Genomic DNA, 27,373 nt, shown 5'->3' on the forward strand with positions numbered 1-27,373 from the left:
CGGATGCTGATTGACACCACGGGCATCTTCTCGGCAACTTCCCTCGGCGGAGCTAAGAATCCATCGGCCGGTAGTTGTTGTTGGTTAACTCATTCTGATACAAATGAGACTCTGCTCTCATTGGAAACAATTGTAAATGTAGTAGTAGTAATCGACAAAGATTTTCGGCGATCACCGCGATCCTCTGCGATTGCACTAACCTCGGCGTTCACTTGTCGCTTAGAAGTTGTAACGAATACAATAAGGTCTCTGCGCCACCCCAAATAACTTGAGGTAATATTGCTTCTTGTACTAAGAAAAGAAACCTACAAAAATATCACAAAACTTAGATAAACTTCAAAGTAATATTATTGTGTTTTATTTTTAATTTCTTCCTTTCCCCTCCTCACAATTACCCCTATCAAATCTTCGACGAAGGTCCTATAATTTGTATAGCTCCCATAAAACGGTACCTCCCGAGTTTCGGTATTTTGAAGTTTTCTGCCGCAATTCTTCTCTCCTTGCAGAAACTTTTCGATTCAGGTTAAATAATTGGTTCAATCCCCATATAACGGTACCCCTGATTTTCAGTATTTTAAAGCTTTCAGCCTCATTTTCCAACCAAATTAGACGAAACTTGAGAGTAGGGCTTCTCGGTGGATATATTCTCTTCTTACAAAAAATGTTCGATTCAGATCCACTAATTGGAATGTCCCCAATATAAATATACCTCAATATTTCCGGTATTTTGAAAGTTTCTGCCACATTTTTTTTAAATAAGATGTAACTCGAAAACATAAAAAATCATCATGTTCGCTAATTGGTACAACCCACATAAATTTGGGTCCTTCCGATTTTCTGGGTTTAGAAGGTTTCTGCCACAATTTCTAGCCAAACTAGATGAAACTTGATATTTGGAATTCTGGGAAGATCTGTTCTCTCCTTAGATGAGAATCCGTCCACAATAAGATGAAACTTACCTCTTCAAAAAATCAGGTACCAGATGAATTACATCTTTTTCTAGTTTGATGCTACAATTTCCAACAAATTTAAATGAAACTTTTTAGTTGGGATTCTCTGTAGGTCTGTTCTCTCTTTGTAAAATTGTTTGATTGAGGTTTACTAATTGGTATATCTTCCATATTACTGTTCCTCAAAATTGTAAATATTTTGAAGGTTTCTTCTACAATTTCCAACTAAATTAGACGAAACTTGGCAATTGGCGTTCTCGGTAGATCTGTCCTCTCCTTGTTCGAATGTTCGGCCCATTTATTGTGCCCACATTTTACGGTACCCCCGGTACTTTAAAGGGTTCTCACACAATTTCAATCAAAATTAGATGAAATTTGAGAATTGAGGTTTTCAGTAGATTTTTTTTTTGGTAGATTCTTTTTTTCTTCAGATTTTTGATATTCGCCCAATTTTGCAAAATGTCAGTCACTCCTTTTTCTCAATTTATCAGTGCGTCTGATAATGTATACAAGTTTATTGCATCGTTTCATCTATTTGATTCTGAAATCATACAGTTTTAACCATAAAGTTATGGAGCAAGATGATGATTGATGACCTTAGAAACTGCCACAGATGAAATCTCCTCTGCCAATGCGAAAGATCAATCTTTGAGTCTGATCTGTTTTGATTACTTGACAGAAGTTAGTGAGAAGTTGCAAAATCTAAAATCGGTGAAATCTCCTTCGTCCACAACTACTGTTATCAACGTCAGCACACAAAGCCCTCCAATTCGAAATTGTGTGTCAAACCGAGTTAGTAATACTCATCCAGAGGTTTCTACTTCCGCTAATATGTCTAGCCAAAATTTAAATGTGTCCAAAATTGTGAACCCAGATGTTCACTTTTCTGCTGAAATGTCAAATTCTAATTGGAGTCTCCCCACGGATAATAGCAATACTATGCACAGCCTAAAACTACCGCCGTGTGAAATACATAATTTTTCACGGGGACTTCCTGTCATGGCCCACATTTCGTGATCTTTTCTCGACCATGTATATAAATAATTGTCGGCTATGTGACATTGAACGGTTATGTCACTTAGTGCAAAAAACTAAAGGTGAGGAAAATAGTTTCTACATTACCCAAATTTGAAGACTCTGCACGATACTTATGATAACAAACGTATTCTAGTGAATAGTCGTCTGAAAATTTTATTTCATATCCCTTCGCTAACAAGAGTAACGAGTTCCGGTTTAAAACCGTTCCAACGAGGGATAGACGATTGTCTATCTGTAACGGATCACTGGCATTCAACGTCTGCCTAAACTTACTGTGACACTTTGGGAAGTCTTTGAGAGTGTCAAAAATAAGTCATCCTTATCGTTATGGTCTGAGCCCGATTCTTTCCTCACTGAAGGAATTCAAATGCTTCCCTGTCTGCATGATGTCAAAGGTATCGATTCCTCAGAGTCAAGATCGAATTCACGCAACGTTAAGACACCTTTGGCGAATTCTTCATCTGATGAAATTAAACGACGTTATACACATCGTTTTTTACACTGCAGCAATGAAAGTCACGCAGTGTACTGCTGCTCTCGTTTCAAAAAATTAATATTTGTGATAGAAAGACATCAGTGATTTTTTGATAGCTCATTTAAAGGTCACCCGGTTAGAAATTCTTCAAGCTTTCTGTCTCATTTTCCAACCAAATTAGACGAAACTTGAGAGTAGCACTTCTCGGTGGATATATTCCCTTCTTACAGAAATATATACCGATATAACGGTACCAGCCGAATTGCAACATTTTGTAGGTTGCTGCTACAATTACCAACCAAATTAAATGAATCTTGACAATTGGGATTCTCTGTACGTCTGTCCACTCTTTGCAAAAATTTTCAATATTTTAAAAGTTTCTTCTTCAATTTCCAACCAAATTAAGCCCATCCTTGCATTCCGGCACATTTATTTTGCCCACATATTACTGTACCCCTGGTTCTTTGAAGGTTTCTGACACAATTTCAAACAAAATTAGATGCAATTTGAGAATTAAGGTTTTCAGTAGATTTTTTTTGGTAGATTCTTTTTTTCTTCAGATTTTGATATTCGCCCAATTTTGCAAAATGTCGGTCACTCCTTTTTCTCAATTTATCAGAGCGTCTGATAATGTATACATGTTTATTGCATCGTTTCATCTATTTGATTCTGAAATCATACAGTTTTAACCATGAAGTTTGAAACTTCAAGACTTATGGAGCAAGGTCAAGAATACTTATGATCAATGTCTTGCATTTATGATGACCTTAGAAACTGCCACAGATGAAATCTCCTCTGCCGATGCGAAATTTCAGTCTTTGAGTCTGATCTGTATTGATTATTTGACAGAAGTTAGTGAGAAGTTGCAAAATCTAAAATCGGTGAAATCTTCTTCGTCCACAACTACTGTTATCAACGTCAGCACACAAAGCCCTCCAATTCGCAATTGTGTGTCAAACCGAGTTAGTAATACTCATCCTGAGGTTTCTACTTCCGCTAATATGTCTAGCCAAAATTTAAATGTGTCCAAAATTGTGAACCCAGATGTTCAATTTTCTGCTGAAATGTCAAATTCTAATTGGAGTCTCCCCACGGATAATAGCAATACTATGCACAGCCTAAAACTACCGCCATGTGAAATACATAATTTTCACGGGGACTTCCTGTCGTGGCCCACATTTCGTGATCTATTCTCGGCCATGTATATAAATAATTGTCGGCTATGTGACATTGAACGGTTATGTCACTTAGTGCAAAAAACTAAAGGTGAGGAAAATAGTTTCTACATTACCCAAATTTGAAGTCTCTACACGATACTTATGATAACAAACGTATTCTAGTGAATAGTCGTCTGAAAATTTTATTTCATATCCCTTCGCTAACAAGAGTAACGAGTTCCGGTTTAAAACCGTTCCAACGAGGGATAGACGATTGTCTATCTGTAACGGATCACTGGCATTCAACGTCTGCCTAAACTTACTGTGACACTTTGGGAAGTCTTTGAGACTGTCAAAAATAAGTCATCCTTATCGTTATGGTCTGAGCTCGATTCTTTCCTCACTGAAGGAATTCAAATGCTTCCCTGTCTGCATGATGTCAAAGGTATCGATTCCTCAGAGTCAATATCGAATTCACGCAACGTTAAGACACCTTTGGCGAATTCTTCATCTGATGAAATTAAACGACGTTATACACATCGTTTTTTATACTGCAGCAATGAAAGTCACGCAGTGTACTGCTGCTCTCGTTTCAAAAAATTAATATTTGTGATAGAAAGACATCAGTGATGTTTTGATAGCTCATTTAAAGGCCACCCGGTTAGAAATTCTTCAAGCTTTCTGTCTCATTTTCCAACCAAATTAGACGAAACTTGAGAGTAGCACTTCTCGGTGGATATATTCCCTTCTTACAGAAATATATACCTATATAACGGTACCAGCCGAATTGCAACATTTTGTAGGTTGCTGCTACAATTACCAACCAAATTAAATGAATCTTGACAATTGGGATTCTCTGTACGTCTGTCCACTCTTTGCAAAAATTTTCAATATTTTAAAGGTTTCTTCTTCAATTTCCAACCAAATTAAACCAATCTTAGCAATTGACGTTCTCGGTAGATCTGTCCTCTCCTTGCATTCCGGCACATTTATTTTGCCCACATATTACTGTACCCCTGGTTCTTTGAAGGTTTCTGACACAATTTCAAACAAAATTAGATGCAATTTGAGAATTAAGGTTTTCAGTAGATTTTTTTTTTTTTGTAGATTCTTTTTTTCTTCAGAATTTGATATTCGCCCAATTTTGCAAAATGTCGGTCACTCCTTTTTCTCAATTTATCAGTGCGTCTGATAATGTATACAAGTTTATTGCATCGTTTCATCTATTTGATTCTGAAATCATACAGTTTTAACCATGAAGTTTGAAACTTCAAGATTTATGGAGCAAGGTCAAGAATACTTATGATCAATGTCTTGCATTTTTGATGACCTTAGAAACTGCCACAGATGAAATCTCCTCTGCCGATGCGAAATTTCAATCTTTGAGTCTGATCTGTATTGATTATTTGACAGAAGTTAGTGAGAAGTTGCAAAATCTAAAATCGGTGAAATCTTCTTCGTCCACAACTACTGTTATCAACGTCAGCACACAAAGCCCTCCAATTCGAAATTGTGTGTCAAACCGAGTTAGTAATACTCATCCAGAGGTTTCTACTTCCGCTAATATGTCTAGCCAAAATTTAAATGTGTCCAAAATTGTGAACCCAGATGTTCAATTTTCTGCTGAAATGTCAAATTCTAATTGGAGTCTCCCCACGGATAATAGCAATACTATGCACAGCCTAAAACTACCGCCATGTGAAATACATAATTTTCACGGGGACTTCCTGTCGTGGCCCACATTTCGTGATCTATTCTCGGCCATGTATATAAATAATTGTCGGCTATGTGACATTGAACGGTTATGTCACTTAGTGCAAAAAACTAAAGGTGAGGAAAATAGTTTCTACATTACCCAAATTTGAAGTCTCTGCACGATACTTATGATAACAAACGTATTCTAGTGAATAGTCGTCTGAAAATTTTATTTCATATCCCTTCGCTAACAAGAGTAACGAGTTCCGGTTTAAAACCGTTCCAACGAGGGATAGACGATTGTCTATCTGTAACGGATCACTGGGATTCAACGTCTGCCTGAACTTACTGTGACACTTTGGGAAGTATTTGAGAGTGTTAAAAATAAGTCATCCTTATCGTTATGGTCTGAGCTCGATTCTTTCCTCACTGAAGGAATTCAAATGCTTCCCTGTCTGCATGATGTCAAAGGTATCGATTCCTCAGAGTCAAGATCGAATTCACGCAACGTTAAGACACCTTTGGCGAATTCTTCATCTGATGAAATTAAACGACGTTATACACATCGTTTTTTATACTGCAGCAATGAAAGTCACGCAGTGTACTGCTGCTCTCGTTTCAAAAAATTAATATTTGTGATAAAAAGACATCAGCGATGTTTTGATAACTCATTTAAAGGTCACCCGGTTAGAAATACTTCAAGCTTTCTGTCTCATTTTCCAACCAAATTAGACGAAACTTGAGAGTAGCACTTCTCGGTGGATATATTCCCTTCTTACAGAAATATATACCGATATAACGGTACCAGCCGAATTGCAACATTTTGTAGGTTGCTGCTACAATTACCAACCAAATTATATGAATCTTGACAATTGGGATTCTATGTACGTCTGTCCCCTCTTTGCAAAAATTTTCAATATTTTAAAGGTTTCTTCTTCAATTTCCAACCAAATTAAACCAATCTTAGCAATTGACGTTCTCGGTAGATCTGTCCTCTCCTTGCATTCCGGTAAATTTATTTTGCCCACATATTACTGTACCCCTGGTTCGTTGAAGGTTTCTGACACAATTTCAAACAAAATTAGATGCAATTTGAGAATTAAGGTTTTCGGTAGATGTTTCTTTCTTTAGATTTTGATATTTGCCCAATTTTGCAAAATGTCGGTCACATCTTTTTCTCAATTTATCAGTGCGCCTAATAAAGCAGTCAATTTGATTGCTATAATAGGGTAAGTGTACCAGTAGTCGGCACTTTTAGGATTTTCGCGTTTTTAATGGCTCACCATTCTGAGTGGAACATTTCAATTATTACAAAGTTAATTTATTCATATTCGAAATTTTGTATAAGTTTTTATAACTTTTTATTAAATTTCATAAAAACAATGTTTATTTGCCAGTAGTCGGCACCACTTGGCAATTGTCGGTATGGCATGTTCCAACAGTCGGCATACCAATTGTTTGTAAGAATAAGAATAATAATAATAATAAATTTATTAATTAAAATATAATATTTTTGCTTAGGTAAACTGATTCGATGTCTTTATTGTACTTTTCTTAGGAATATGAATTGTTGAGGACCTTCACAGACAAAAATTTAATTTTTATTAGAATAAATCAACTTTTCGTAGCGAAATTGTGCACAAAGATAGCGGGCAATATATTTGAAGTAAACAAAATACATTTAGTTATAATAGTTTCATTTATTTGGGCTTAAAAATAAAAAGTGCCGACTACTGGGACATGCCGAACTTAGGCACACTTACCCTTGTTAAGGAGAAGTTGCATAACCTAAAATCGGGGAAATCTCCTTTGTCCACAATGTTGTCAAGTTTGTTGCATCATTTCATCTATTTGATTCTGAAAGTCATACACTTTTTAACCATGAAGTTCGGAATTTCTAGGGCAAGGCCAAGAATACTTATGATCAATGTCTTGCATTTTTGATGACCTCAGAAACTGCTACAGATGAAATCTTCTTCGAGTCAGATCTATATTGATTTTTTGGCAGAAGTTAATGAGAAGTTGCATAATATAAAATCGGTGAAATCTCTTTCGTCCACAACTACTTTTATAAAAGTCAGCGCACAAAGCACTCCAATTTAAAATTGTGTGTCAAACCGGGTTAGTAATACTCATCCAGAGGTTTCTATATACACCAGGCAATTATAATATATCCAGCCATAAATTAAATATGTCCAAAATTAAGAGCCCCGATGTTCAATTGTCTGCTGAAATGTCAAATTCTTATTGGAGTCTCCCACCGGATAATTACAATACTATGCACAGCCTAAAACCACAGCCGTATGAAATATATAATTTCCACGGAGACTTCCTGTTGTGGCCCACACTACGTGATCTTTTCTTGGCAATGTACATAAATAATTGTCGGCTAAGTGACATTGAAAAACTATGTCACCTAAGGTAAGGTGACATTGTGCAAATATTTGACGAAAAATGTCAAATATTTCTTGGTCGCAATCTGACCCACAAATGTTATTTGACGGCCAATACAAAAACAGCTGATTTTGGGAAATCATAATTATTAGCCAGGACTCAAAAATTTGACCAGTGTGTCCATAATGTGAACACATATGATCAATTATTTTCCTTGTTTTTGGTCAAACATTTATTTAACGGTGCAAAAAAACCTAAATGCGAGGTTAAGAAAATCATTTCTAAATTACCCACCAAAAATTTTCCTCTGGCTTTGAAATCTCTGCACGATACTTATGACAACAATCATACTCTTGTGAATAGTCATCTGAAATTTTATTTTATATCCTTTCGTTAACAAGCGAAACGACTTCTGGTTTAAAACCCTGAAACGGGGGATAGACGGTTGTCGATCTGTAACGGATCACTAGGAATCAACGTCAATTTCATACCCCTACAGTGTCACTGAAAATGCCGTTTTACCAGTCTCTAGTCTGCAGTCTAGTTAACGAGGCTCCTACATCCACTGCTGCAAATATGCTGCAGTACAATCTTCTCTGAACGGTTCACCTACGTCTCCGAAAGCACCGATTTCTTCAGAGCCCTCACCATTTAAGTGACGCTCGCCTCAAGATACTACAAAAAAAATATTTTTCGTTAAATCTTGCGTAAAATTAAATTGTAGTGAAATATAGTACAAAGATCACAAAAACGTTATACACATCGTTTTTTATACTGCAGCAATGAAAGTCACGCAGTGTACTGCTGCTCTCGTTTCAAAAAATTAATACATGTGATAGAAAGACATCAGTGATGTTTTAATAGTTCATCTAAAGGTCACCCGGTTAGAAATTCTTCAAGCTTTCTGTCTCATTTTCCAACCAAATTAGACGAAACTTGGGAGTAGCACTTCTCGGTGGATATATTCCCTTCTTACAGAAATATATATACCGATATAACGGTACCAGCCGAATTGCAACATTTTGTAGGTTGCTGCCACAATTGCCAACCAAATTAAATGAATCTTGACAATTGGGATTCTCTGTACGTCTGTCCACTCTTTGCAAATAATGTTCAATATTTTAAAGGTTTCTTCTTCAATTTCCAATCAAATTAAACCAATCTTGGCAATTGACGTTCTCGGTAGATCTGTCCTCTCCTTGCATTCCGGCACATTTATTTTGCCCACATATTACTGTACCCCTGGTAATTTGAAGGTTTCTGACACAATTTCAAACAAAATTAGATGCAATTTGAGAATTAAGGTTTTCGGTAGATTTTTCTTTCTTTAGATTTTGATATTTGCCCAATTTTGCAAAATGTCGGTCACATCTTTTTCTCAATTTATCAGTGCGCCTAATAAAGCAGTCAATTTTATTGCTATAATAGGGTAAGTGTACCAGTAGTCGGCACTTTTAGGATTTTCGCGTTTTTATTGGCTCACCATTCTGAGTGGAATATTTCAATTATTACAAAGTTAATTTATTCAGATTTGAAATTTTGATAAGTTTTTATAACTTTTTATTAAATTTCATAAATTTGTAGTTTTTTAAAACAATGCTTTTTGCCAGTAGTCGGCACCACTTGCCAATTGTCGGTATGGCATGTTCCAACAGTCGGCATACCAATTTTTTGTAAGAATAATTAATAATAATAATAATAAATGTATTAATTAAAATATAATATTTTTGCTTAGGTAAACTGATTCGATGTCTTTATTGTACTTTTCTTAAGAATATGAATTGTTGAGGACCACAGACAAAAATTTATTTTTTATTAGAACAAATCATCTTTTCGTAGCGAAATTGTGCACAAAGATAGCGGGCAATATATTTGAAGTAAACAAAATACATTTAGTTATAATAGTTTCATTTATTTGGGCTTAAAAATAAAAAATGCCGACTACTGGGACATGCCGAACTTAGGCACACTTACCCTTGTTAAGGAGAAGTTGAAATCTTCTTCGAGTCAGATCTGTATTGATTTTTTGGCAGAAGTTAATGAGAAGTTGCATAATCTAAAATCGGTGAAATCTCTTTCGTCCACAACTACTTTTATAAAAGTCAGCGCACAAAGCACTCCAATTTAAAATTGTGTGTCAAACCGGGTTAGTAATACTCATCCAGAGGTTTCTATATCCACCAGGCAATTATAATATATCCAGCCATAAATTAAAAATGTCCCACATTAAGAACCCCGATGTTCAATTGTCTGCTGAAATGTCAAATTCTTATTGGAGTCTCCCACCGGATAATTACAATACTATGCACAGCCTAAAACCACAGCCGTATGAAATATATAATTTCCACGGAGACTTCCTGTTGTGGCCCACACTACGTGATTTTTTCTTGGCCATGTACATAAATAATTGTCGGCTAAGTGACATTGAAAAATTATGTCACCTAAGGTAAGGTAACATTGTGCAAATATTTGACGAAAAATGTCAAATATTTCTTGGTCACAATCTGACCAACAAATGCTAACGGCCAATACAAAAACAGCTGATTTTGGGAAAACAAAATTATTTGCCAGGACTCAAAAATTTGACCAGTGTGTCCATAATGTGAACACATATGATCAATTATTTTCCTTGTTTTTGGTCAAACATTTATTTAACGGTGCAAATGCCTGTAAGTGGAAACAAGGGAACATATTGATTTAAAACAGTGTTCGATATATATATATATATATATATATATATATATATATATATATATATATATATATATATATATATATATATATATATATATATATATATATATATATATATATATATATATATATATATATATATATATATATATATATATATATATATATATTCTTAATGATATATATACCCCCAAATGGGTAAAAGTTGTTCATACACGCGTCGTAATACGCATAAATGCTTGCAGGTTCTGGAACGTGTTTACGAATACCGCACAAAAGCCAATAAGACACAAGGAAGGACGAACAAAAAATAATTTATAGTATGCTTAAATTATAAACCGACGTAATAAAGGTTCGTGAAATTTTGGGGAATTATTGTTGAGAGAATAGACAACAACTAAACAAACTGATCTGTATTGATTATTTGACAGAAGTTAGTGTGAAGTTGCAAAATCTAAAATCGGTGAAATCTTCTTCGTCCACAACTACTGTTATCAACGTCAGCACACAAAGCCCTCCAATTCGAAATTGTGTGTCAAACCGAGTTAGTAATACTCATCCAGAGGTTTCTACTTCCGCTAATATGTCTAGCCAAAATTTAAATGTGTCCAAAATTGTGAACCCAGATGTTCAATTTTCTGCTGAAATGTCAAATTCTAATTGGAGTCTCCCCACGGATAATAGCAATACTATGCACAGCCTAAAACTACCGCCGTGTGAAATACATAATTTTCACGGGGACTTCCTGTCGTGGCCCACATTTCGTGATCTATTCTCGGCCATGTATATAAATAATTGTCGGCTATGTGACATTGAACGGTTATGTCACTTAGTGCAAAAAAACTAAAGGTGAGGTCACTTAGTGCAAAAAACTAAAGGTGAGGAAAATAGTTTCTACATTACCCAAATTTGAAGTCTCTGCACGATACTTATGATAACAAACGTATTCTAGTGAATAGTCGTCTGAAAATTTTATTTCATATCCCTTCGCTAACAAGAGTAACGAGTTCCGGTTTAAAACCGTTCCAACGAGGGATAGACGATTGTCTATCTGTAACGGATCACTGGGATTCAACGTCTGCCTGAACTTACTGTGACACTTTGGGAAGTATTTGAGAGTGTCAAAAATAAGTCATCCTTATCGTTATGGTCTGAGCTAGATTCTTTCCTCACTGAAGGAATTCAAATGCTTCCCTGTCTGCATGATGTCAAAGGTATCGATTCCTCAGAGTCAAGATCGAATTCACGCAACGTTAAGACACCTTTGGCGAATTCTTCATCTGATGAAATTAAACGACGTTATACACATCGTTTTTTATACTGCAGCAATGAAAGTCACGCAGTGTACTGCTGCTCTCGTTTCAAAAAATTAATATTTGTGATAAAAAGACATCAGCGATGTTTTGATAGCTCATTTAAAGGTCACCCGGTTAGAAATACTTCAAGCTTTCTGTCTCATTTTCCAACCAAATTAGACGAAACTTGAGAGTAGCACTTCTCGGTGGATATATTCCCTTCTTACAGAAATATATACCGATATAACGGTACCAGCCGAATTGCAACATTTTGTAGGTTGCTGCTACAATTACCAACCAAATTATATGAATCTTGACAATTGGGATTCTATGTACGTCTGTCCCCTCTTTGCAAAAATTTTCAATATTTTAAAGGTTTCTTCTTCAATTTCCAACCAAATTAAACCAATCTTAGCAATTGACGTTCTCGGTAGACCTGTCCTCTCCTTGCATTCCGGTACATTTATTTTGCCCACATATTACTGTACCCCTAGTTCGTTGAAGGTTTCTGACACAATTTCGAACAAAATTAGATGCAATTTGAGAATTAAGGTTTTCGGTAGATGTTTCTTTCTTTAGATTTTGATATTTGCCCAATTTTGCAAAATGTCGGTCACATCTTTTTCTCAATTTATCAGTGCGCCTAATAAAGCAGTCAATTTTATTGCTATAATAGGGTAAGTGTACCAGTAGTCGGCACTTTTAGGATTTTCGCGTTTTTAATGGCTCACCATTCTGAGTGGAACATTTCAATTATTACAAAGTTAATTTATTCATATTCGAAATTTTGTATAAGTTTTTATAACTTTTTATTAAATTTCATAAAAACAATGTTTATTTGCCAGTAGTCGGCACCACTTGGCAATTGTCGGTATGGCATGTTCCAACAGTCGGCATACCAATTGTTTGTAAGAATAAGAATAATAATAATAATAAATTTATTAATTAAAATATAATATTTTTGCTTAGGTAAACTGATTCGATGTCTTTATTGTACTTTTCTTAGGAATATGAATTGTTGAGGACCTTCACAGACAAAAATTTAATTTTTATTAGAATAAATCAACTTTTCGTAGCGAAATTGTGCACAAAGATAGCGGGCAATATATTTGAAGTAAACAAAATACATTTAGTTATAATAGTTTCATTTATTTGGGCTTAAAAATAAAAAGTGCCGACTACTGGGACATGCCGAACTTAGGCACACTTACCCTTGTTAAGGAGAAGTTGCATAACCTAAAATTGGGGAAATCTCCTTTGTCCACAATGTTGTCAAGTTTGTTGCATCATTTCATCTATTTGATTCTGAAAGTCATACACTTTTTAACCATGAAGTTCGGAATTTCTAGGGCAAGGCCAAGAATACTTATGATCAATGTCTTGCATTTTTGATGACCTCAGAAACTGCTACAGATGAAATCTTCTTCGAGTCAGATCTATATTGATTTTTTGGCAGAAGTTAATGAGAAGTTGCATAATCTAAAATCGGTGAAATCTCTTTCGTCCACAACTACTTTTATAAAAGTCAGCGCACAAAGCACTCCAATTTAAAATTGTGTGTCAAACCGGGTTAGTAATACTCATCCAGAGGTTTCTATATACACCAGGCAATTATAATATATCCAGCCATAAATTAAATATGTCCAAAATTAAGAGCCCCGATGTTCAATTGTCTGCTGAAATGTCAAATTCTTATTGGAGTCTCCCACCGGATAATTACAATACTATGCACAGCCTAAAACCACAGCCGTATGAAATATATAATTTCCACGGAGACTTCCTGTTGTGGCCCACACTACGTGATCTTTTCTTGGCAATGTACATAAATAATTGTCGGCTAAGTGACATTGAAAAACTATGTCACCTAAGGTAAGGTGACATTGTGCAAATATTTGACGAAAAATGTCAAATATTTCTTGGTCACAATCTGACCCACAAATGTTATATGACGGCCAATACAAAAACAGCTGATTTTGGGAAATCATAATTATTAGCCAGGACTCAAAAATTTGACCAGTGTGTCCATAATGTGAACACATATGATCAATTATTTTCCTTGTTTTTGGTCAAACATTTATTTAACGGTGCAAAAAAAACTAAAGGCGAGGTTAAGAAAATCCTTTCTAAATTACCCACCAAAAATTTTCCTCTGGCTTTGAAATATCTGCACGATACTTATGACAACAATCATACTCTTGTGAATAGTCATCTGAAATTTTATTTTATATCCTTTCGTTAACAAGCGAAACGACTTCTGGTTTAAAACCCTGAAACGGGGGATAGACGGTTGTCGATCTGTAACGGATCACTAGGAATCAACGTCAATTTCATACCCCTACAGTGTCACTGAAAATGCCGTTTTACCAGTCTCTAGTCTGCAGTCTAGTTAACGAGGCTCCTACATCCACTGCTGCAAATATGCTGCAGTACAATCTTCTCTGAACGGTTCACCTACGTCTCCGAAAGCACCGATTTCTTCAGAGCCCTCACCATTTAAGTGACGCTCGCCTCAAGATACTACAAAAAAATATCTTTCGTTAAATCTTGCGTAAAATTAAATTGTAGTGAAATATAGTAGAAAGATCACAAAAACGTTATACACATCGTTTTTTATACTGCAGCAATGAAAGTCACGCAGTGTACTGCTGCTCTCGTTTCAAAAAATTAATACATGTGATAGAAAGACATCAGTGATGTTTTAATAGTTCATCTAAAGGTCACCCGGTTAGAAATTCTTCAAGCTTTCTGTCTCATTTTCCAACCAAATTAGACGAAACTTGGGAGTAGCACTTCTCGGTGGATATATTCCCTTCTTACAGAAATATATATACCGATATAACGGTACCAGCCGAATTGCAACATTTTGTAGGTTGCTGCCACAATTGCCAACCAAATTAAATGAATATTAACAATTGGGATTCTCTGTACGTCTGTCCACTCTTTGCAAAAAATGTTCATTGTTCACACATTTCGTGATCTTTCCTCGGCCATGTACAGAAATAATTGTCGACTAAATGATATTGAGAGGTTATGTCACTTAATACAAAAACTAAAGGCGAGGCTAAAAAGAAAATCGTTTCTGAATTACCCGCAAAATTTTTCCTGTCATCTGAAAATTTTATTTTATATCTCCTCGTTATAAAGGGTTCAGGTCTAAAAACTTTGCAACGGGGGATAGACGGTTGTTTTTCTGTCTATGATATTGTAACGGATCACTGGCATTCAACGTCTGCCTGAGCTTACTGTGACACTTTGGGGACAGAGTCTCAAAAATAAGTCGTCCTTATCGTTATGGTCAGAGCACAATTCTTTCTTCACTGAAGGAATTCAAATGCTTCCCTGTCTGCATGATGTCAAAGGTATCGATTCCTCAGAGTCAAGATCGAATTCACGCAACGTTAAGACACCTTTGGCGAATTCTTCATCTGATGAAATTAAACGACGTTATACACATCGTTTTTTATACTGCAGCAATTAAAGTCACGCAGTGTACTGCTGCTCTCGTTTCAAAAAATTAATATTTGTGATAGAAAGACATCAGTGATGTTTTAATAGCTCATTTAAAGGTCACTCGGTTAGAAATTCATAAAGCTCACATAATTGCAGTTTCATACCGCGTGTCATTCAAAATGCTGCTTTACCAGTCTCTAGTCTGCAGTCTAGTGCTATTATAGTAAACGAGGCTCCACTGCTTCAAATCCGACACCAGTGTGTCATACTATTCACTTCTCTAGATTTCGGCACACAGTTCAAAATATTCCCCATCTTCTCTGAACTGTTCACCTTCGTCTCCGAAAGCACAAATTGGTTCAGACCTTCAGCATATTATTGACGTTCGCCTCAAAATACTACAGAATATCATCGACTCACAGATTACTTTCCATTTCTACATCATTCGCCAAAAAATATGGAAGTACTAAATATTCGCCAAACTCACACATTTGTTCTCCTTCCCGTTGAAAACGTCAATTTTAACCGCAATGGTTCCAATCGGTAGGTTAGCTAAGAATATTTATTCGGGAACTACCACCTACATCTCATCTTTTGATCTCAGTCCAAAATAATTGCAAACCCAATTTTTCTTTAAATCATGCATAAAATTGAATTATAGTGAAATATACTAAAAAGCTCACATAAACCTTAACTTACGATTCTTTCTATACTCACTCATTGCAAGAACTATAATCGTTGATATATCACTGATATCTTGCACTTTGTAACTATATTGAATTGTAGTAAGGTGGGCTGCAATGTATGAGTTGACTTCAACTTCCCGAGACCAGTCAATCACGGAGGCATCTTCTCGGCAAATTCCCTCGGAGGAGACCGCAGAGCTGAGAAGCTATCGGTCGGTGGTTGTTGTTGGTTAGTTCACTTTGATACAAACGAGACTCTGCACTCATTGGAAACAATTTTAAATGTAGTAGTAATCGACAAAGATCCTCGGCGATCACCGCAATTGCATTAACCTCGTCGTTCACTTGACGTTTAGAAGTTGTAGCGAATACACTAAAGTCTCTGCGCCACCGCAAATGACTCAAGGTAATTTAGCTTCTTGTACTAAGAAAAGAAACCTGGCAATAAACCACAGTATTTAGATAAACTTAAAAGTAATGTTATTGTGTTTTATTTTTATTTTCTTCTTTTCACCTCATCACAATTCCCCACATAAACAGCCCCTACACCATTTTCAACGAATGTCCCATAATTTGTAATGCTCCCATAAAACGGTACTTCCCGAATTTCGGTATTTTGAACGTTTCTCCCACAATTGCCAGCAAAATAAACAAAATTTGACAATTAAGATTCTCAGTAGAGCTCTTCTCTCCTTGCAGAAAATGTTCGATTCAGGTTCACTAATTGGTTCAACCGCCATGTAATGGTTCCCCCAATGTTCAGTATTTTAAAGCATTCTGCCTTATTTTCCAACCAAATTAGAGGAAACTTGAAAGTAGGGCTTCTCGGTGGATATATTCTCTTCTTACAAAAAATGTATGATTCAAGTCCACTAATTGGAATGTCCCCAATATAAATGTACCTCAGTATTTTCGGTATTTTGAAAGTTTCTGCCACATTTTTTTTTTTCAAATTAGATGTAACTTGAAAACTTGGATAATCCGTGGGTCGGTTCTCTCCTTGCAACAACCAATTTGGTTTCATGTCCACTAATTTGTCCAACCCACATATTTAAGGGTGACCCCGATTTTCAGTATTTAGAAGGTTTCTGCCACAATTTCCAACCAAATAAGACGAAACTTGAGATTTGGAATTCTGGGAAGATCTGTTCTCCCCTTAGATAAGAGTTCGTCCACAATTTGCTGAAACGTAACTCTTTTAAAAACAATCAGGCTCACTAATAAGTATAGCTCCGATATAACGGTACCAGCCGAATTGTAACATTTTCTAGTTTTATGCTACAACTTCCAACAAAATTAAATGAAACTTTTAAGTTGGGATCCTCTGTAGGTGTGTTCTCTCTTTGCAAAATTGTTTGATCAAAGTTCACTAATTGGTATAGCCTCCATATAACTATACCTCCAAATATTTAGAAGGTTTCTGCTACAATTTCCAACCAAATTAGACGAAACTTGGCAATTGGTGTTTTCGGTAAATCTGCCCTCTCCTTGCAAGAAATGTTCGATTGCGGTCCATTTATTGCGGTCACATATAGCGCTACCGCTACTTTGAAAGTTTCTGACGCAATTTCAAACACAATTAGATGAAATTTGAGAATTGAGGTTCTCGGTAGATTCTTTTCTTTCTTTAGATTTTGATATTCGCCAAATTTGCAAAATATCTGTCACACCTTTTGCTCTATTTATCAGTGCGTCTTAAAATGTAGTCAAGTTTACTGCATCATTTCATCTATTTGATTCTGAAAGTCATACACTTTTTAACCATGAAGTTCGGAACTTCAAGAATTATGGGGCAAGGCCAAGAATACTTATGATCAATATCGTGAATTTTTGATGACCTCAGAAACTGCTACCGTTGAAATCTTCTCTGCCGACGCGAAATTTCAATCGTCGAGTCAGAGCTATATTGATTATTTGGCAGAAGTTAGTGAGAAGTTGTTGAATCTAAAATCGGTGAAATCACTTTCGTCCATAACTACTGTTATAAAAGTCAGCGCGCAAAGCACTCCAATTAAAAATTGTGTGTCAAACCGGGGTTAGTAATACTCATCCAGAGGTTTCTAATTCCGCTAATATCTCTAGCCATAATTTAAATATGTCCAACATTGTTAACCACGATGTTCAATTGTCTGCTGAAATGTCAAATTCTTGTTGGAGTCTGCCGGCGAAAAATTGCAATACTATGCACAGCATAAAACTACTGCCGTGTGAAATAGAAGATTTCCACGGAGACTTCCTGTCGTGGCACACATTACGTGATCTTCTCTCGGCCATGTACATATATAATTGTCGGCTAAAAAACTAAAAGCAAGTTCCTAGTTACCGTTACTAAGTTACCCACGAATATTTTCCTCTGGCTTGGAAGTCTCTGCACGATACTTATGGTAACAAAAGTATTCTGGTGAATAGTCATCTGCAAATTTTATTTTATATCCCCTAGTTAACAAGCGAAACGAGTTCCGGTTTTAGAACCCTTGCAATGTTGGATAGACGGTTGTGTATCTGTAACGGATCACTGGGACAACGTCTGCCTGAACTTACTGTGACACTTTCGGAACAGATTCTCCTGAATCATAAACGAATTCATGCAACGTTACGACACCTTTTGCGAATTCTTCATCTGATGAAATTAAACCACGTTAAAAACTAGTGGTTTCTACTGCAGCAATGAAAGTCACGCAGTGTACTGCTGCTATAGTTTAACGAGTAAATATCTGATAAAAAGACATCAGTGGTGTTTTAATTCTCCATCTTAAGGTCACTCGGTTAGAAATTCTTCAAACACGTATACTTGCAAATTCATACCCCAACATTGTCATTCAAAATGCTACTTTACAGGTCTCTAGTTTGCAGTCTAGTACTAATATAGTTAACGAGGCTCCACTGCTGCAAATCTAACACCAATTAATCGCCAGGTGTGTCACACTACTCACGATTCTCGAGCCCTTGTTGACCCTTCGTCCGAGGCAAATTTTTTAAGTGAACACGTCCGAAATAGAATTAAATAGCCCTCCGGCATATCTCCTGCCAGAATATCTGTTGTAAGTGCTTCACACCCAGTTTTGAATATCGCCATCTACTCTGAACGGTTCATCTTCATCTCCGAAAGCACCGATTTGTTCAGACTTCTCACCATTTTATTGATGTTCTCCTCAAAATATTACAAAAAAACCTATTTTTCGTTAAATATTTCGTTATATGAATTGAAATGTAGTGAAATATCAAAGTGGGCGGCAATGTATAAGTAGGCCTTTAACCTCCCGAGTCTAGTCAATCACGGATGCTGATTGACACCACGGGCATCTTCTCGGCAAATTCCCTCGGAGGAGACCGGAGAAAATCCTGTGGTTATTTATTTTTTATTTATTTTTTTAATTAGAGCTCGAACTTGAAAAATAGTATCGTGGACATAGGAGAATGAAATTTGAAGTAAAGTAAAACTATTTACTACAAAAAAAAAAAAAAAAAAAAATTAAACAAAAATGCAAGCATATGTTATTGAAACAATGTTAAAATTACTGAGTTACCAAAAACAAGTATTCACAGTGTCACATAGATCCACTAATTGGTATAGCTCCCATATAATGGTACCAGCTATTTATTTACTACAAAAGAAAATATAAACAAATATGCAAGCATGTGTTATTGAAACAATGTTTAACTTACTGAGTTAGCAAAAAAAAGAAATATTCACAGTGTCATACAGGTCCAATAATTGGTATAGCCATACATGTCCACTAATTGGTATAGCCCCCATTTACGGGTACCACCAGATTTTAAGTATGTTGAAGGTTTCTGTCACAATTTCCTAAAAATTTAGAAGAAACTTGAGAATTTGCGGTAGGTCCATCCTCTCCTTGCAAAAATTTTTCAATTTAGGTCCATTAATTGGTTTAGCTCCCATAGAACGGTATATCCCGATTTTCAATATTTGAATGTTTCTGCACACATAATGTTACACTTATAATGGTACTAACCGATTATCTGTACATTGAAAGTTTTCGCCACAATTTGCGCACTAGACAACTGGAACTTTTCAAAGGTGTTTTTATTACTTGTTGAAAAAATTGGATTAAGTTTTACTAATTGGTGCAGCTTCGGTATATAAGCACTTCTCAATTTTTTCAAAAATGTCCAACCAAAAAAAAAAAAAAAAAAAAAGTGGTTGCTCCCAAATATAGGTATTTTTAAGGTTTCTGCCACAATTTCCAAGCAAATTAAATGAAACTTGGTAGGTCTACTCTATCCTTGCAAAAAATGTTTGATTAAGATCCACTAATTAGAATAGCTCCCATACAACGGTAAATCCCGATTTTCGATATTTTGTAGATTTCTGAAACAGATTTTATAGCCCCCATATAGCTGTGCCAGCCGCTTTTTAGTATTTTAGTTTCTGCCGCAATCTCCAAAGAAATCCCCCCTTACGTGAATTTGATGGTTTCTGCAAAAACTAACACTTAACATTTGTGGTTCTTGGAAAATCTGTTTTCTTCTTGCGAAACATGTTTTATTAAAATCCACTAATTTGTATTGCCCCTGGCCTTCAACTTCCCGAGTCCAGCCGATTACGAATGCTGATAGACACAACGGGCTTCTCCACGGCAATTTCCCTTGGCGGAGACCGTAGAGCGCAGATGCCATCGGCCGGTGTTGATGTTGTTTAGCTCACTTTGATACAATCGAGATTCTGGTCTCATTTGAAACAATTGTAAATGTAGTAGTAGTAATCGACAAAGATCCTCGGGGATCATCGCGTTCCTCTGCGATTGCAATAATATCGGCGTTCACTTGTCGTTTAGAAGTTGTAAGACCCTTGTATATCTGTGCCACTCCAAATTACTTAAGGTAATTTTGCTTCTTGTACTAAGAAAAGAAACCTACCAATGAACCACAAAACTTAAATAAACTTAAAACTAATATAATTGTGTTTTATTTTCTTCCTTTCATCTCCTCAAAAATATTTGGTTGGATCGAGCCGGATTTGTGTCGTTTGAGAAGTTTGGCTGGCTATAATTGCTGTATTTTCTCTATTTTCATAGGGAATCAACATATCTATCACCACCGCATCAATACCGTTCCTCATTAAGCACCATCATCAAGAATAAAGTTCGTTAGTTCAATGTTTTTATTATTTTGAGCTTCGGCAAAGATAACTACCAAAAGATCTTAGTGAGAATGATGTGTTTGAAATTGTTCGCGATATCATATTCATCATTATATTTATTTACAGTCCACTCGTACTCCATGTCGTGAAGCAAATTTGGCTTAAAACTTTGTTGTGAAAGAATTATTTCACCTTCAGTGCTAAACAATAATGAACACACATTAATTTCATTGAAATCTACCTCCAAAATAAAAATGTTTTTATTTGTGTTTTCCTTTTGCTATTATCTCCACACTCCATTTGCTCTTTTGAGTCAACATTTTCGCATTTTCTTTTCGTTTTGCTCTCAATGAAAGTACATTAATGTTCCATTTAGTTTTTCAATAATCGGCGAAATAGTAAATTTATCTCTCCAACCCTCAAGTTTGTTTAGTTGCTGTCTATTCTCATCAACAATAATTCCCCAAAATTTCACGTACTTTTGCTACGTCGGTTTATAATTTAAGCATACTATAAATTATTTTTTGTTCGTCTTTCCTTGTGTCTTATTGGCTTTTGTGCGGTATTCGTAAACACATTGTCCGTGATCTGTTCGTAGTGTTGTAGTTAACCTACCCCCGTAACCGGTCGATCTCCAAACACTGCATGCGTTTTATTCTCTTTTATACGGTATTCTTTATTCACCACTGCACACTAGGCCTGTCTGACAAAAATTGTGACTTTTGCAAAAATTAAATATTAAAATATTTTTGGAAAATTTTTAATTTTTTTTATTCGTAGTAAGGCTCTGAAATTTCTAGTTCAAAATACAACCTACTTTTGGCATTTTGTATAACATTAAGCAAATAATCCCCACTATGTTTTGGATCTTTTACTTTAAAAAATCTGCTGGTTTGTTGGAGATACACTGGTGTATAAATTGCTAAGCTCTCCAATTAACATCGTCAATGCAAGTTCGGGACTCCAAGACTTATGGGGCAAGGCCCAGAATACTTATGACCAATGTCTTGAGTTTCTGATGTCGTTAGAAACTGCAACAGATTAAATCTCCTCTGCCGATTCGAAATTTTAATTTTCGAGTCGGAGCTATGTTGGTTGTTTGGCAGGAGTTAATGAGAAGTTGCAAAATCTAAAATCGGTGAAATCTCCTTCGTCCACAACTACTATTATCAACGTCAGCACGCAAAGCCCTCCAATTCGAAATTGTGTGTCAAACAGAGTTAGTAATACTCATCCAGAGGTATCTAATTCCCTTATTATATCTAGCCATAATTTAAATATGTCCAAAATGGTGAACCCCGATGTTCAATTGTGTCCTGAAATGTCGAATTCTCCCGCCGGATAAGTGCAATACTATGCACAGTCTAAAACTACCGTCGTGGGAAATAGATGATTTCCACGGAGACTTCCTTTCGTGGCCCACCCAGAAATAATTGTCGAATAAATGATATTGAGAGGTTATGTCACTTAATACAAAAACTAAAGGCGAGGCTAAAAAGAAAATCGTTTCTGAATTACCCGCAAAATTTTTCCTGTCATCTGAAAATTTTATTTTATATCTCCTCGTTATAAAGGGTTCAGGTCTAAAAACTTTGCAACGGGGGATAGACGGTTGTTTTTCTGTCTATGATATTGTAACGGATCACTGGCATTCAACGTCTGCCTGAGCTTACTGTGACACTTTGGGGACAGAGTCTCAAAAATAAGTCGTCCTTATCGTTATGGTCAGAGCACAATTCTTTCTTCACTGAAGGAATTCAAATGCTTCCCTGTCTGCATGATGTCAAAGGTATCGATTCCTCAGAGTCAAGATCGAATTCACGCAACGTTAAGACACCTTTGGCGAATTCTTCATCTGATGAAATTAAACGACGTTATACACATCGTTTTTTATACTGCAGCAATTAAAGTCACGCAGTGTACTGCTGCTCTCGTTTCAAAAAATTAATATTTGTGATAGAAAGACATCAGTGATGTTTTAATAGCTCATTTAAAGGTCACTCGGTTAGAAATTCATAAAGCTCACATAATTGCAGTTTCATACCGCGTGTCATTCAAAATGCTGCTTTACCAGTCTCTAGTCTGCAGTCTAGTGCTATTATAGTAAACGAGGCTCCACTGCTTCAAATCCGACACCAGTTAATTTCCACGTGTGTCATACTATTCACTTCTCTAGATTTCGGCACACAGTTCAAAATATTCCCCATCTTCTCTGAACTGTTCACCTTCGTCTCCGAAAGCACAAATTGGTTCAGACCTTCAGCATATTATTGACGTTCGCCTCAAAATACTACAGAATATCATCGATTCACAGATTACTTTCCATTTCTACATCATTCGCCAAAAAATATGGAAGTACTAAATATTCGCCAAACTCACACATTTGTTCTCCTTCCCGTTGAAAACGTCAATTTTAACCGCAATGGTTCCAATCGGTAGGTTAGCTAAGAATATTTATTCGGGAACTACCACCTACATCTCATCTTTTGATCTCAGTCCAAAATAATTGCAAACCCAATTTTTCTTTAAATAATGCATAAAATTGAATTATAGTGAAATATACTAAAAAGCTCACATAAACCTTAACTTACGATTCTTTCTATACTCACTCATTGCAAGAACTATAATCGTTGATATATCACTGATATCTTGCACTTTGTAACTATATTGAATTGTAGTAAGGTGCGCTGCAATGTATGAGTTGACTTTCAACTTCCCGAGACCAGTCAATCACGGAGGTATCTTCTCGGCAAATTCCCTCGGAGGAGACCGCAGAGCTGAGAAGCTATCGGTCGGTGGTTGTTGTTGGTTAGTTCACTTTGATACAAACGAGACTCTGCACTCATTGGAAACAATTTTAAATGTAGTAGTAATCGACAAAGATCCTCGGCGATCACCGCAATTGCATTAACCTCGTCGTTCACTTGACGTTTAGAAGTTGTAGCGAATACACTAAAGTCTCTGCGCCACCGCAAATGACTCAAGGTAATTTAGCTTCTTGTACTAAGAAAAGAAACCTGGCAATAAACCACAGTATTTAGATAAACTTAAAAGTAATGTTATTGTGTTTTATTTTTATTTTCTTCTTTTCACCTCATCACAATTCCCCACATAAACAGCCCCTACACCATTTTCAACGAATGTCCCATAATTTGTAATGCTCCCATAAAACGGTACTTCCCGAATTTCGGTATTTTGAACGTTTCTCCCACAATTGCCAGCAAAATAAACAAAATTTGACAATTAAGATACTCAGTAGAGCTCTTCTCTCCTTGCAGAAAATGTTCGATTCAGGTTCACTAATTGGTTCAACCGCCATGTAATGGTTCCCCCAATGTTCAGTATTTTAAAGCATTCTGCCTTATTTTCCAACCAAATTAGAGGAAACTTGAAAGTAGGGCTTCTCGGTGGATATATTCTCTTCTTACAAAAAATGTATGATTCAAGTCCACTAATTGGAATGTCCCCAATATAAATGTACCTCAGTATTTTCGGTATTTTGAAAGTTTCTGCCACATTTTTTTTTTCAAATTAGATGTAACTTGAAAACTTGGATAATCCGTGGGTCGGTTCTCTCCTTGCAACAACCAATTTGGTTTCATGTCCACTAATTTGTCCAACCCACATATTTAAGGGTGACCCCGATTTTCAGTATTTAGAAGGTTTCTGCCACAATTTCCAACCAAATAAGACGAAACTTGAGATTTGGAATTCTGGGAAGATCTGTTCTCCCCTTAGATAAGAGTTCGTCCACAATTTGCTGAAACGTAACTCTTTTAAAAACAATCAGGCTCACTAATAAGTATAGCTCCGATATAACGGTACCAGCCGAATTGTAACATTTTCTAGTTTTATGCTACAACTTCCAACAAAATTAAATGAAACTTTTAAGTTGGGATCCTCTGTAGGTGTGTTCTCTCTTTGCAAAATTGTTTGATCAAAGTTCACTAATTGGTATAGCCTCCATATAACTATACCTCCAAATATTTAGAAGGTTTCTGCTACAATTTCCAACCAAATTAGACGAAACTTGGCAATTGGTGTTTTCGGTAAATCTGCCCTCTCCTTGCAAGAAATGTTCGATTGCGGTCCATTTATTGCGGTCACATATAGCGCTACCGCTACTTTGAAAGTTTCTGACGCAATTTCAAACACAATTAGATGAAATTTGAGAATTGAGGTTCTCGGTAGATTCTTTTCTTTCTTTAGATTTTGATATTCGCCAAATTTGCAAAATATCTGTCACACCTTTTGCTCTATTTATCAGTGCGTCTTAAAATGTAGTCAAGTTTACTGCATCATTTCATCTATTTGATTCTGAAAGTCATACACTTTTTAACCATGAAGTTCGGAACTTCAAGAATTATGGGGCAAGGCCAAGAATACTTATGATCAATATCGTGAATTTTTGATGACCTCAGAAACTGCTACCGTTGAAATCTTCTCTGCCGACGCGAAATTTCAATCGTCGAGTCAGAGCTATATTGATTATTTGGCAGAAGTTAGTGAGAAGTTGTTGAATCTAAAATCGGTGAAATCACTTTCGTCCATAACTACTGTTATAAAAGTCAGCGCGCAAAGCACTCCAATTAAAAATTGTGTGTCAAACCGGGGTTAGTAATACTCATCCAGAGGTTTCTAATTCCTCTAATATCTCTAGCCATAATTTAAATATGTCCAACATTGTTAACCACGATGTTCAATTGTCTGCTGAAATGTCAAATTCTTGTTGGAGTCTGCCGACGAAAAATTGCAATACTATGCACAGCATAAAACTACTGCCGTGTGAAATAGAAGATTTCCACGGAGACTTCCTGTCGTGGCACACATTACGTGATCTTCTCTCGGCCATGTACATAAATAATTGTCGGCTAAAAAACTAAAAGCAAGTTCCTAGTTACCGTTACTAAGTTACCCACGAATATTTTCCTCTGGCTTGGAAGTCTCTGCACGATACTTATGGTAACAAAAGTATTCTGGTGAATAGTCATCTGCAAATTTTATTTTATATCCCCTAGTTAACAAGCGAAACGAGTTCCGGTTTTAGAACCCTTGCAACGTTGGATAGACGGTTGTGTATCTGTAACGGATCACTGGGACAACGTCTGCCTGAACTTACTGTGACACTTTCGGAACAGATTCTCCTGAATCATAAACGAATTCACGCAACGTTACGACACCTTTTGCGAATTCTTCATCTGACGAAATTAAACCACGTTAAAAACTAGTGGTTTCTACTGCAGCAATGAAAGTCACGCAGTGTACTGCTGCTATAGTTTAACGAGTAAATATCTGATAAAAAGACATCAGTGGTGTTTTAATTCTCCATCTTAAGGTCACTCGGTCAGAAATTCTTCAAACACGTATACTTGCAAATTCATACCCCAACATTGTCATTCAAAATGCTACTTTACAGGTCTCTAGTTTGCAGTCTAGTACTAATATAGTTAACGAGGCTCCACTGCTGCAAATCTAACACCAATTAATCGCCAGGTGTGTCACACTACTCACGATTCTCGAGCCCTTGTTGACCCTTCGTCCGAGGCAAATTTTTTAAGTGAACACGTCCGAAATAGAATTAAATAGCCCTCCGGCATATCTCCTGCCAGAATATCTGTTGTAAGTGCTTCACACCCAGTTTTGAATATCGCCATCTACTCTGAACGGTTCATCTTCATCTCCGAAAGCACCGATTTGTTCAGACTTCTCACCATTTTATTGATGTTCTCCTCAAAATATTACAAAAAAACCTATTTTTCGTTAAATATTTCGTTATATGAATTGAAATGTAGTGAAATATCAAAGTGGGCGGCAATGTATAAGTAGGCCTTTAACCTCCCGAGTCTAGTCAATCACGGATGCTGATTGACACCACGGGCATCTTTTCGGCAAATTCCCTCGGAGGAGACCGGAGAAAATCCTGTGGTTATTTATTTTTTTATTTATTTTTTTAATTAGAGCTCGAACTAGTAAAATAGTATCGTGGACATAGGAGAATGAAATTTGAAGTAAAGTAAAACTATTTACTACAAAAAAAAAAAAAAAAAAATTAAACAAAAATGCAAGCATATGTTATTGAAACAATGTTAAAATTACTGAGTTACCAAAAACAAGTATTCACAGTGTCACATAGATCCACTAATTGGTATAGCCCCCATATAATGGTACCAGCTATTTATTTACTACAAAAGAAAATATAAACAAATATGCAAGCATGTGTTATTGAAACAATGTTTAACTTACTGAGTTAGCAAAAAAAAGAAATATTCACAGTGTCATACAGGTCCACTAATTGGTATAGCCATACATGTCCACTAATTGGTATAGCCCCCATTTACGGGTACCACCAGATTTTAAGTATGTTGAAGGTTTCTGTCACAATTTCCTAAAAATTTAGAAGAAACTTGAGAATTTGGGGTAGGTCCATCCTCTCCT

General features: G+C 36.0%; 1 protein-coding gene across 1 annotated transcript in view; it reads left to right on the forward strand.

Annotated features, from left to right (window-relative positions):
* LOC101891311 (sodium- and chloride-dependent GABA transporter 1) overlaps window positions 1-27,373 on the forward strand; it is a 546,358-nt gene that overhangs the window by 347,077 nt on the left and 171,908 nt on the right. The gene's annotated exons all lie outside the window — the stretch shown is intronic.

Source organism: Musca domestica, unplaced genomic scaffold (assembly GCF_030504385.1).
Source record: "Musca domestica strain aabys unplaced genomic scaffold, Musca_domestica.polishedcontigs.V.1.1 28, whole genome shotgun sequence".
NCBI classification, from domain to species: Eukaryota; Metazoa; Arthropoda; class Insecta; order Diptera; family Muscidae; genus Musca; species Musca domestica.